At 51.3% G+C, this 12,160-nt stretch overlaps 1 long non-coding RNA gene across 1 annotated transcript in view; it reads right to left on the reverse strand.

The window, feature by feature from the left end:
• The window catches only part of LOC307190828, a 49,244-nt gene that overhangs the window by 22,740 nt on the left and 14,344 nt on the right, over positions 1 to 12,160 (reverse strand). The window contains exon 3 of the long non-coding RNA XR_013829548.1: positions 1,805 to 1,994. This is a non-coding gene — a long non-coding RNA (uncharacterized lncRNA). The remainder of the gene's footprint in view (positions 1 to 1,804; positions 1,995 to 12,160) is intronic.

The raw sequence follows: 12,160 nt of genomic DNA on the forward strand, positions 1-12,160 counted from the left end.
CAGAACGGGCAAGTCCATAGCGGCAGAAAGCAGGAGCTGGGAGAAGGGGAGAACAGAGTGTGACTGCTAAGGAGGATGGAGCTTCTTCTCTGGGTGATGAAAGTGTTACGTAATTAAAGAGGGTCATGGTTGTACAGTGTATTGTGAACGTGCTGAAAAACCATTGAACTGTACACTTTAAAAAGGTTAATTTTTTTCTCTCTGCTTTTTTGCTTGTTTATTTTTAACTATAGAAAGCTCTTTCTATTCCATTTTTTTATTTACTTCCTCATTTATTTTTTTAATTGAAGTATAGTTGATTTACAATGTTGTGTTAGTTTCAGGTATACAGCAAAGTGATTCAGTTTTATACACACACACACACACACGCATATATATATATATTCTTTTTCAGATTCTTTTCCCTTATAGGTCACTACAAAATATTGAATATAGTTCCCTGTGCAATACAGTAGGTCCTTGTTGGTCACCTATTTTATATACAGTAGTGAGTACATGTTAATCTAAGAGGATTAATTTTATGTTGTGTGAATCATAGCTCATAAAAACACACACCCTGTGGCCAGCAGTGGCCTCTGGCAGCAGCACAGGGGATGCTGTTGTCATCCTGACCTTGTCCAGCAAACTGGAACTGTAGTGTCTCTCAGTGCTCAGGGTTGGTGAAGATGAGATGCGATAAGAAGGTTCCCAAAGGGCAAGACTGGGATACAACAGCAATTTTTAAAATGGAAAACAGAAGGTGTGTGTACCCGTGGGAGGACCTGGGTCCACCCACTGAGCTTTGCAGCCTCACCTCCATGGGGGTGACAGCTTTTCTCTGCAGTGTCATTGTAAACACCATGGGTTGATACACACATACAAGACCCACATCCTACAGTTTACAGAAGATTCTTTCATTCATTAACTTAGTGATTTCCAAAGCATCTCCAGCATCCAAATCTGTGGAAACCGAGGGGTCAGAGGGTTAAGAGACTTGACCAAGAGGACTCTCTATAGACAACGAAGTGGAGCCTCTAAACCAACACCACAAAGGACAGACAGCCAAAGGCAGGGAGGCGTCTCGCCATGTTACAAATCCAACAATTTTGTAAATTAAACCCCTTTTCTCCATGGCCTACGAGGAAAAGATGTGGGCTGTTTTCCAACTGTTTACTCAGCTCTCCTCTCCCCCAGCTGCCACCATCCCCCAAAACAACAAATGCAGCCAAGTGCTCCAAGAGGCATGCTCAGGCCAGGGCCAACCCTGGCTTCCCTGAGTCAAAACACAGCACGTGTCACAGCGCCATGGGGCACACGGGCCCCGCTGTGTGTCTGCTGGTCAGGGACTGGCAGGCCACTTGTGGTTAGCGCCCCATCTGCTCTGACAGAGGCTCCTCAGTCACTTTCCCTTGACTGCTGCCACCATCGCAGTGTTCACGGCTTTATACGAAGGGTCAGGTGCAGCACTCCTGAGCTGCTGGACTGCAGGGGGCAAGCAGGTGGAGAAGAGGCCAATGGCAGTCCAGGGAGGGACAGAGCTGCCCAACTGTCCAGAGGGACCACAGTGTGACTCACTTCAGAAAATCGAGGGTCCCCAAAAGGGCAGTGAACCAGCTTTTCCCTAAGGGTAAGAGACGAGATTTCTTCACATCAAATCATCGGAATTGCCAACTTAGGAAGGAGATGGCTTTATCATCCCCACTTTAGATAGCAGAACCAGACACAGAGGCTTGCACCAAGCCCCAGAGGAAGCTGCAAACCGGGACTGGAGTTTATGCAACATGGGATCCAGGGTAGGATCCAGACCCTAGCCAGGCAGACTCACCCTCTACGTCTCCATCCTCTCATCAGTAAAACGGCAGCAGCCCTGTGATCTGGCAAGTCTGCTTCAGAAGGCTTCCCAGATGTGACGGAGCTGCGAAGGCCTTGTGCACACTGCAGATTGCTGTCTAAGTGCCGGTTATCATTCCTGCCCCTGGGCTGTACAACGAGTGATTCCCTCCTCGCGGGCTGCCCTCAGGTAGGGAGACAAAAAGCTCCATTTATTGAGAGATAATTACGTGCCAGACACCGGGTGAATCTTTCACATACATTATCTCATTAAATCCATTTACAACGGTGCCCGGAGACATGCTATCATCCCCATTTTGCAGAAGAGGACCGTGCAGTCCAGCATCACTCAGTGAGCAGGTGTGGGGGGGCGGGTAATTCAGGCCTCTGCCCGCCTTCTCTCTGCCTGCCCTGTGCACTCCCTGGACCAGAGCACTGCCCACGTGCTCCTGTTTGTCTACCCAGCTTTCACACCACAAAGGCAGAGACCAGCACTTACACAGACTCTTTCGACACACTCTGCCTGGCCTGAAATATTTACCATCTGGTCCTTTACAGAAAACATTTACCGACCCTTAGCCTGCAGCAGCTAAGAGAGAGGGCTTGGGTCCCCGACCACCTGGGCTCAAGGACAAGCATCCCCGCTTGGCAGGGTGACCGAGACCAGAGGAGAGTTACATAACCGCACGCGGGTGTCACTTCCCTCCTCTGTGGACTGGGATAATAATAGCGCGACTTCACGGGATTGTCGTGGAAACTGGAGACTCTCCCCACAAAGCCCTCAGCCAGGCCTGGCAGGCTGTCTGTCAGTACTTCTGCGCAGGGCTTGGGGGACTGCCACCCCATCCCCTGAAGCCCAGCCCCTCTGCCCTTGCCGGGTGCACACGGCCACCAGCCTCAGGAGATGAGAAGGGCTGCGTCTTCCTCCTTCATCTCCATGGACGCCTGGGATGCTTCACTCATCACTCTCTTCCTGAAGCACAGCTCGCCCCGGGGCTCAGGTTTAGGTTTGGTGGAGAGTCAGGGCCACTCCTCTGAGGCTAACAGCCACCGGGGGGTTTGGGAAGGAACTAGAACCAGCAGTTGCGGGGCAGGGCACGGTAATGTCCCAGGAGCAGAGGAAGGGCCCCCGGTTTTCAACCTGGGAATTTTAAGAACATCCGGAGGCAGGACAGGCTGGTGATGCTCGGCCACCATCTATTTTTGACCATCCCAGGCCTTTAAAGACTGTGGTTGAAATACGTCTTTCAAATACAACTGCCCTCCTTTGAAAGTAGTAGTGGCCTTTTCAAGGCAGCATGCATTGAGAGGTTTTAAACCACAGCCTGTAGTTCCAACCCTGCAAAGATTGTTTGAGTGACTCAAAATGGGCTTAGCATCCCGGTTCTGAGGACCCCTGCCATCAGCACCAAAGGCCGCCCCACAGGCCATGCCAGCCTCCCCTTCCCTGGGGAGGGGGCCGGGGGCCGTAGCTGTGAAGGCCCAGGCCCTGTTCTCTGGCAGGGCTGGAGAGGGCACCGCTCCAGGGACCAGAACACTAGTGGGAGGCACATGGACACCTGGTCAGCAGACCAGTTGCAGTCCTGAGGGCCTGGTCCTCATCTCGACCTCTGCTCCTCTCAGCCGCTCTTTCCTGGGCCAGCCGCCCAGGACGGGGGCTCTCTGAGAGCCCTAAGAATCCTTCCACCACTGCTGGGAAGTGACCTTCACTGAACACCTGCGTCCCAGGTGCCACGTGGGGCCCTCAGCCGGGAGGCAGGCCTCTACGCACCTCAGAATTACGGTCTGATTCCAGGCCTGCCTCCTCCGAAGTTCCAAATGCTTCAGGCTGCTCCATTCTCCCTTTCTATATACAGCTCCCAGCTGGTGACCCCAGTGTCACCCTATCACCTGGACAGGCTGTGGGGGACATGGGTTCTCTGCCCCCCATAGGTCTGGGAGGGCCTCTGCTTCTAACCGAAAGAAGTAAAGAGGAGGCAGGAGCACGGAGAAGGGGAGGGGGTTGCAGAAGGAACACATACTTTACATGATGCTCTGGAGTAAAACAAATACCTGCAAAAATACTAAATAAAGTACCTATTAATAAAGAACTCAAAAGCAACAACAACAAAGAAAACTGCAAAAGCCCCCAAAACACATCATCTGGAGCTATACATGCTTGTTTCCCAAGTAAGTGAAACCAAAACACCTTTTGCCCTCTTGTCATCCAGAGTTTTTAGTACAAATGGACATTAGGAGCACTGAGGTGCAGCTGTGCTCCTGGCCCCAAAGTAAGCCTCCTCAGTCTGTGATACCTGCTGCCTGTTAGACATAAGGACCTGGCAGGCGGAAACAGGATGTCACAGTGTGAACAGGGGACAGACCTGCAAAGTTACTGATCAGTGCCATCGAGGGGTAGGCCAAACACGGATGCCAAAAGGAGAGAGCCCATGGTGACAAGGAAAGGCTGCAAGACGGAAAATAACCCGACAGCAAGACCAGAACAGACCGACTGAAGGACACAGAGGCCCCTCGGGAATCCAGGTCCTCCCTCTCCAGGACTGGCCGGGGGCCCACAGCCCCCATCTTGGTCGGACGCCAGCAGCTTCCCGGGCCTTGGGCGCCGCAGGGCGGGAAGCACCCCTCTCTCACTTTCAGAAAGCCTTCGCAGACATGAACGAGTTAACTGTGCTCCACACAATTTGCCACAACAGCAAAGCCACGCCCGCAGGGAGAGACGTGCCACACGTCAGAGTCAGAGAGTATCGGTGGGACAGGAAAGCAGCAGGAACACACAGTCCACGGTCGGGAACAATGGGGGAGGGGAGACAGGACACGGCAAGTTCAAGGGAAGGTGCCCAGAGTGCACTCCTCCTCCGAGGCTCAAGAGGACCAGCGTCTCCTCGCCCTCCCCCCTCCTTCAGGGCGGCATGACCGTCAGCCCCTGGGGCTCGTTCTGGCTCTGCCACTTAAAAAACACGTGGCCGGGCTTCCCTGGTGGCGCAGTGGTTGAGAATCTGCCTGCCGATGCAGAGGATGCGGGTTCGAGCCCTGGTCTGGGAAGATCCCACATGCTGCAGAGCGGCTGGGCCCATGAGCCACAACTACTGAGCCTGCGCGTCTGCAGCCTGGGCTCCGCAATAAGAGAGGCCGCGATACAGAGGTCCGCGCAGCGCGATGAAGAGTGGCCCCCGCTTTCCGCAACTAAAGAAAGCCCTCGCACAGAAACGAAGACCCAACACAGCTATAAATAAATAAATTAATTAATTGAAAAAAAAAAAACAAACGCGTGGCCTTGGATGCGTCGCCATGTGTCTGCAGACCCCACTGCCCTCGTCCTGCGTTTCTAGCTCCTGTGAAGCAGCTGTGCTGGTCCAGGGCTCTGAACACACCGGGGAGAAGAGGGTGACCTCAGCACGTGTACATGACCTGTGGCCAGAAGAGCATCTCTCAGCAACTAAACCTGTGATACTTGATTCTGTGTGTCAAGCTGACAAGGCACTGGGGCCCAGACGCCTGGTCCAACGTTCTTCTGGGCACATCTGTGAGTGTGCTTGGGAGGAGATCGTCACGTGAGTTGGTGAGCTGAGTCAAGCAGGCTGCCCTCTCTAATGTGGGCAGGTCTCAGCTGGACTGCGGGCCTGAGGAGATCAAAAAGGCCGAGTACGAGGGAACCGCCCCCCACCCCTGCCTGACTGTGAGCCAAGACATGGTTTTGTCCTGCTTCAGACTCGGGCTGACACCCTGACCCTGCCTGGGTCTCCAGCCTGCTGCCCGGAGGCAGATCCTGGGAGCCTTCAGCCTCTATAACTGTGGGAGCTAATTCCTGATGATAAATATACACGTCCTGTTTCTGAACCCGGTCTAATACGACCTCCCAGAGCACCTTGGATGTATACGTGTCCTGTTTCTGAACCCGGTCTAATACGACCTCCCAGAGCACCTTGGATGTATACGTGTCAGAGAAGACGGCAGAAAACCTCTGCTGGAGAATACTTCCTGCACACCCTTATAGGCATTTAAAAACGGTAAGGATGACCTCAACTGGTCAGACATTAAAATATATGAAAGCAACAATGGTAGAACACACGTGGTCAGATCTTTACTGAAGACGGAGCCTGGGGCTTGGGAAGTTTTGGAGCAGAACCGCCAACATGAGAAAACAGTAAAAAGAAGGCCCTAGGAGAAAAGATCAGGGCGAGTGAGTGAGTTTAACAGAGTGAAAGCGTAAGAAGGATCACGAGAGGGGCCTTCCTCCACTAGAGGAGCAAAGCCAGGAAAGCGGGTCGAAGTGAAGATGGGCAACTTGTTCACACAGGAGGACCGGATCATAAGGTCAACTCATGGACTGGATCTTAAGAGAAAAATCGTATAAACATAACTCATGGGCTCACAACCCAAGACTTTGGCACCTACCCTTCCAAAGCTTACTCTAGGCTCAGACATCTCTCTCTCCCCCTCTCTTACTCTCTCTCCCCACCCCCTTCACTCAGTTGTGTTCCTATGTCTTTCACTTACAAAAACATCACAAACATTTCTCTAAACCATCAACTACTTCTCTACACCATAATTTTTAAGCAGGTGAATATCACTCTATCATACAGCTGTATCACAATTTATTTCAGTCCCTGTTTGAGAGCATTTAGATTTTAGATTCCTTCCAATTTTTCATTATTTTAAAGAACACTGTGACGAATAGCTTTATACATACTTGCATTAATGTTGACACCTTCCTGATTGTTTCCTTAGGATGAATTCTCAGACATGGAGTCACTGGGTCAAAAGTTGTGAACCTGCTCAAGGATCTGAACCTACAGCTGACGCTTTACGGCCTCAGGCATGATGAAGGAGACAGCCGTTTCTCTGCGCGCTTACCAACAGCGGGTTTGGTTCTTTTGTTCTACCTTTGCAGCAGTTAGTTCTGAGCAGGAGAACAGCAAGGAAGACGTCTTGTGAATGAAGCGGTGTTTGAGCTGACCCCTGAGTGGCTGGGGAGAGCACTTCACAGCAGGAAACAGCACAGCAGCTCAGAGAGACCAGATGTGTGGAAGCGCAGGGTCTCGGTGATACGTAGAAGGACCGGACGGACAGGCTGGCTGCAGCAGGGTCACAGAAGGTCCTGAACAGCACCCCACGGGGCTCAGGTCTGACTCCACAGCACGTGGAAGCCATCAGCAGTTTCTGAGCAGGGATGATGTGTTTCTGCATGCGCCCCAAGGGTGCCAAGAACCTGCCAAGAAGGTTGTGAAGTGGCAGGATTGGGCTTCATAGTTTTGACAGTAACCAGGAGACATGTCTATTTTTCCCACTCTGGTGTGACGTAGGGGTTGGAGCTCTTCACTAGTGCTCCAGCAGACTTCCTATGAAGAGAACAGAGCCCCTCCCGAGCAAACCAAAAAGGGAGCGAGAACAAGTGTCTGCAGACCCAGCGGAACAGGGCACATGGGGTCTGCGAGCAGCCCTGGCTCATTTATCTTCGTCCTTATTTCTCTCATCAATATTTTATGTCACCAGGAAACTCCTGTTTCATTTTCTGGTAATGAATTTATCATGAGACCAAGAGCAAGTTGCGGAGGCAGAGGCCCGGGGAAGCTGGGCAGGGGGCAGCTCCAAGCCTCAGCTGCTGGCTCAGCCACCCCTCTGGGCAGAAGGGCTGCCGGGCCAGCGGGGGAGCACCGGCCCTGGGAGCCGGGCTTCCGTCTGTGCGGGTCACTGATTCCCCAAATAAAGCCTCTTCAGAAAATGCCTTTCCTCCCTGGGAGGCTGAGTAATGTCAGGGAAGGTTAGTTGACACCACTGATTAATCACTCACTGGGTGCAGAACCCTGTCACAGAACAAGGAAAATAAACGAATTCAAAGCGCAGCTTCTCTTCTCGCAGAATTTGCAATCTCCATCCACATCGCAGCATCAGCAGGGGGCTCAGAGCATAGTAGGCACTCAGAAGTGCCTTCTCTGATGGGTAACTGCTGCCCCTTAAAATCCTGGGGTCTAATTTCAGGGGAAGTCACTTAACATAGACCAGCTTCAGAAACCTTATTTCACAAAGTGGGGAAAAAATAATAACAGCAGCAGACACTTAAATATCACTTACTGTGTGCTCCCAAAGATATATATATTCATCCATTTTCACAACAGTCCCAGGGTAGGTGCTGTCACTTATAGGTGAGGACAGTTATGCCTAGGTAGGTGAAGGCCTTGCCCAAGGTCACAGAGCTGGTTTTAGTTTCAGTCTGTGGTCTCGGTCACGTCACCATCCCGTATTAGTCCTGTGTCAGTGAGACAGAGCTCATTTTGGTGCAAGTGACAAAAAAATTGTTGCTAAACCCCACGCAAGCTGGCTCAAGCAATAATGAAATTTAACAGCTTACAGAAAATTCAAGATACATTACTGTTTCAAGTGTGGTTTGACGCAAGGCCTCAAATTACATCACGGACTCAGTGTCCATCTGTCTCAGCTGCATGTCATGTGGGGCTCTGGTCTCAGGCCCCTGCATGCAGTCAGGGAGGCTGCTGTCTCTGTGTACCGCATACAGGCTAGCATTAAACGAGTGAGAAAAGCAGACTCTTCTCCACTATTCCCAGCAAAGTCTTCACTGTGTCCTGTTGGTCAGATTGGGTCACGTGATCCAGTGGCCAGGAGGATGCAACGTGCTAATTAGTGGAGACCCAGGTCAAGTCTTCCACCTGCCAGTGGGGGGTGGAGTCCATGTGAACACCTGGGCTGGTTCAGGGAGGACGGAAACAGGACACAGCAGCCAAAGAGCAGGAAATAGTGTCAGGAGGCAGAAGCGCAGACACCCACCCTGCACTCTTCTTCCTGCTACGCCCAGAACAAAATGGAAATGCTGATGAAAAGACTTCACTTGGAGTGACTCTATCAGAAGGAAGATGCAGCATCTCTCAGCTCAACTCTCACCAGAAAGGAAGAGGACAGGGGCCCTCAGCCCAGCTAGGAGCTGCTCGGCACGGCTCCTCCAGCCCTCGGGACGTCCTCTGCCCCTCACACACCAGGCCGACTCTGGCCCCAGGCCTTTCCAGCCCCTGCTCCTCTGTCTACACTGCTTCCCCGGGATCTGTGTGTCCGGCTCCCTCTTCTCATTCACGTCTCCACCGTGACGCCAGCCTCACCAGACAAGCCTGCTCTTGGTACTTGAACTCTCCTGAAAGCCATCGCTGCCACCGGAGCAGCCACGTGCCCGTGTGTCCTTCACTTGTCCGTTCTGTTTTCTCACTGGAAGGTGACCTCTCTGAGGACAGCAGTCTGTTTTGTCCAATGCCTCCTCCCTTGTGCACAGTAGGTGCGCATCTGACATGGAGTAGATACTCCAGCAGCACCTGCTGGGTAACGAAGGAATGAGGCATGCGAGTGCTGCTCTGACCAGGCTGCGGCGGGGACTCTGCGGGTGGAGGAGACCCGGGAAAGAAGGCTGGGGACACACGCGCACGCCGGGACCCTTAAGCACCAGCTCCTCCACAGCCCCCACTGCCCCAGTCAGCAGCACACAGTGTGGCCACAGGGGTCTCCGAAGGGCTGGAGGCCCACAGCGGGATGGAAGAGGGTGACTGGAAGAGGGGTTTAGAAAGCAGGCGAGAGAAACGCAGACAAAGAGACAGGGAGGAAGCCGCCCTCAAGAGAGCAGGGCAGGGTTGGAGACAACCATCGCTCCAAACCCAGCGGCCTCGGTGCCAAGCTCATCTGAGTCCGATCTAAGCAGGAGGGCGAGGAAGCACCTTTGACCATGCTCTGGACCAGAACTGAACCGTCACAGAATTGCATCTTGAATTGAAAGGGAAAGGGACATTAGGAAAAAAAAATTCTGAAGAATGGTAATCAAGTTCTTTGTCTCACTGAGCAGGTAAATCTGTTTTCATTGGGAAAACTGAAATAAGACTATCATTCAGCTGTGACATTTACCACACAGATTAATTAATTACCTAAACAGACCTGAGTTAGAAAAGTAAGATAAGTTTCAGAGAATCATAATATAAACACCCACAATTTCAGGGAAATGTATGTAAAATTCATCATATAAAGCCTATGGGATAATATTGGTTCATTTTTCCTCCTTATAAAATTAAGTTTGATTCATTTCCCATTTCCCCATAGGGCAGTCCCTTAACTACTGAATATGCAAAGTTCATTCCTGCGAGGTAACATCATTGCTGGTGATGCACCATTTGAAGACCATAAATATCCTGCAAACAATCCCATCTCATTCTATGAGGAGACATGATGTTTCCTGCTTCTCATTAAACTTCTGATGAACTAACAAATGACTGAAAAGTTCTTTGCGAGGATCCCAGGCCAACGTGGGATGCCGATTCCCAATGGCCAGTCTGTACACTGGCATCAAGGCTAAATGTTTAGGATAACAGTCCCGGGTGACCCCACTGTCCAAAGGGGGACAGAGCCCCAGAAAAGGCAGCCAGAGTCTGCCCACAGGCTTTCCTCTTGCTTCAGAGCCGGTCTTTCTAAGACTGTTCAGACTCAGCCCCGTGACGGGTCTACCAGAAGTCCCACCTTCCCTCTGCAGGAAAGGAAGAAGCCTTGCACTGCGGCCACACCCGTTATTTCTGCCTTGCACGCCCGGGCCCACCCTCATTGCTGTTCCCTCCTGGAGCCTCAGTTCCCCTCTGGGCACTAACGGCGAGTGTGTCCCAGGTGTGCTTGCTTCTGCGCTAACTGCTCTGGACACACGACCTCCTTGCAACCGTGTGGGGAAAGACACTATTCCCTCTCACAGGTGAGCAAACAGAGGCTAAAGAGGTTAAGAAACTGGCCCTGGGTCAGCCAGGCCGGCAGCGCTGCGGGGAGAGTCCGGGGCCAGCCCTCTGCCCCAGGGACCTAAGCCACTGGGCCCCTCTGTCCTCAAGTGCGGAGCCAAGCTGTGGGCTCCGTGAGCACTCAGTGCCTCCCCAGCCGCTCTGACCGTTAGTGAATCACAGCACTGCCATAGCTCGGCCACTGCTGTCCTGAACCAGTGTTCCCTGTTTGGATACTTACGCCTCCCCTCCCCAACCAGCTGGCAAGCTCCTTCAAGGAATCTGTCTTCCCCGGTCCCCTGACCAGGGCACAGAAGAGGCTCAGCAATCAGGTCCTGGCTCTTTCTGTGCAGACCCCGTACCGGAGCCCTGGGCTCTGAGGATCCCCACCAGCGTTGACCCGTTACAGGAACACGGAACTTCACCACCTCGACCTGGTTCCCTCTTACAGCTCAGCAGCCCTGCCATCAGCCCCAGGACCTTCTCCTGATCATTCAACAGCAGGTCAGGATTTCTTCCCAACCAAGCCTTTATGAGCCTTCGTTTCCTCCCTGAAAGAACAGGGATGGGGCTGGGTAGTTCCCACATGGTTTGTGATCTGTGCTGTGCCCTGACACCCTGTCAGGTCCACTCTGTGCCTTGTCTTACAGGGAAGAAAGGGGGTCTAAGTGCTATCTTTTTTATTTTCATTTTTTATGGTGATGAAAAATACATACAATTTACCATTTTAACCATTTTTAAGTGGCATGAAGTACCTTCTCACTGGTCTGCAACCATCACCACCACCCACCCAGAACTTTCACCACCTTATCCTGGAGCTCTGTCCCCAGTGAAAACTATCTCCCATTCCTCCCTCCCCCCCAGCCCCTGGAAACCTCTACTCTACCTTCTGTCTCTATGAGTTAGGCTGTTCCAGGTACCTCATGTAAGTAGAATCATACAATATTTGGCCTTTCGTGTTTGGCTTATTTCATTTAGCATAACATTTGCAAGGTCCATCCATGTAATACCCTGTATCAATACTTCCTTCCCTTTCAAGGTTGAATAATATGCCATTGCCTGCATATGCCACACTCTTGTCAATGAACATTTGGGTTGTTTCTACCTTTTGACCATTGTGAATAATGCTGCTAACAAACACTGGTGTATAAGTATCTGTTCAAGTCTCTGCTTTCAACTCTTACGGAGACATACCTAAAAGCTGAGTTGCTAGATCATATGGTGATTCTATGTTTAATTTTTTGAGGAGCCATCATACTCTTCCACAGCAGCTGCACCATTTGACCTTCTCACCAGAAACACAAGAGGATTCCAATTTCTCCGCATCCTGGCCAACTTTTGCTATTTTCTGTTTTTCTGATCATAGCCATTCTTTGGGGCATGAAGTAATATCTCATTGTGGTTTTAATTTGCAGTTCCCTAATGACTAGTGATGCTGAGCACAGTTTACTTTGTTTACTGGCCATTTGTTTATCTTCTTTGGAAAAGTGCCTATTCAATTCTTTTGCCCATATTTTAATTGGGTTTTTTGGTTTTCTGTTGATGGGTTGCAAGAGTTCTTTTTATATTCTGGATATTAATCTCTGATCATATATATGATGAGTAAA

The sequence above is a fragment of the Stenella coeruleoalba genome, assembly GCF_951394435.1.
Source record: "Stenella coeruleoalba genome assembly, chromosome: 8".
NCBI classification, from domain to species: domain Eukaryota; kingdom Metazoa; phylum Chordata; class Mammalia; order Artiodactyla; family Delphinidae; genus Stenella; species Stenella coeruleoalba.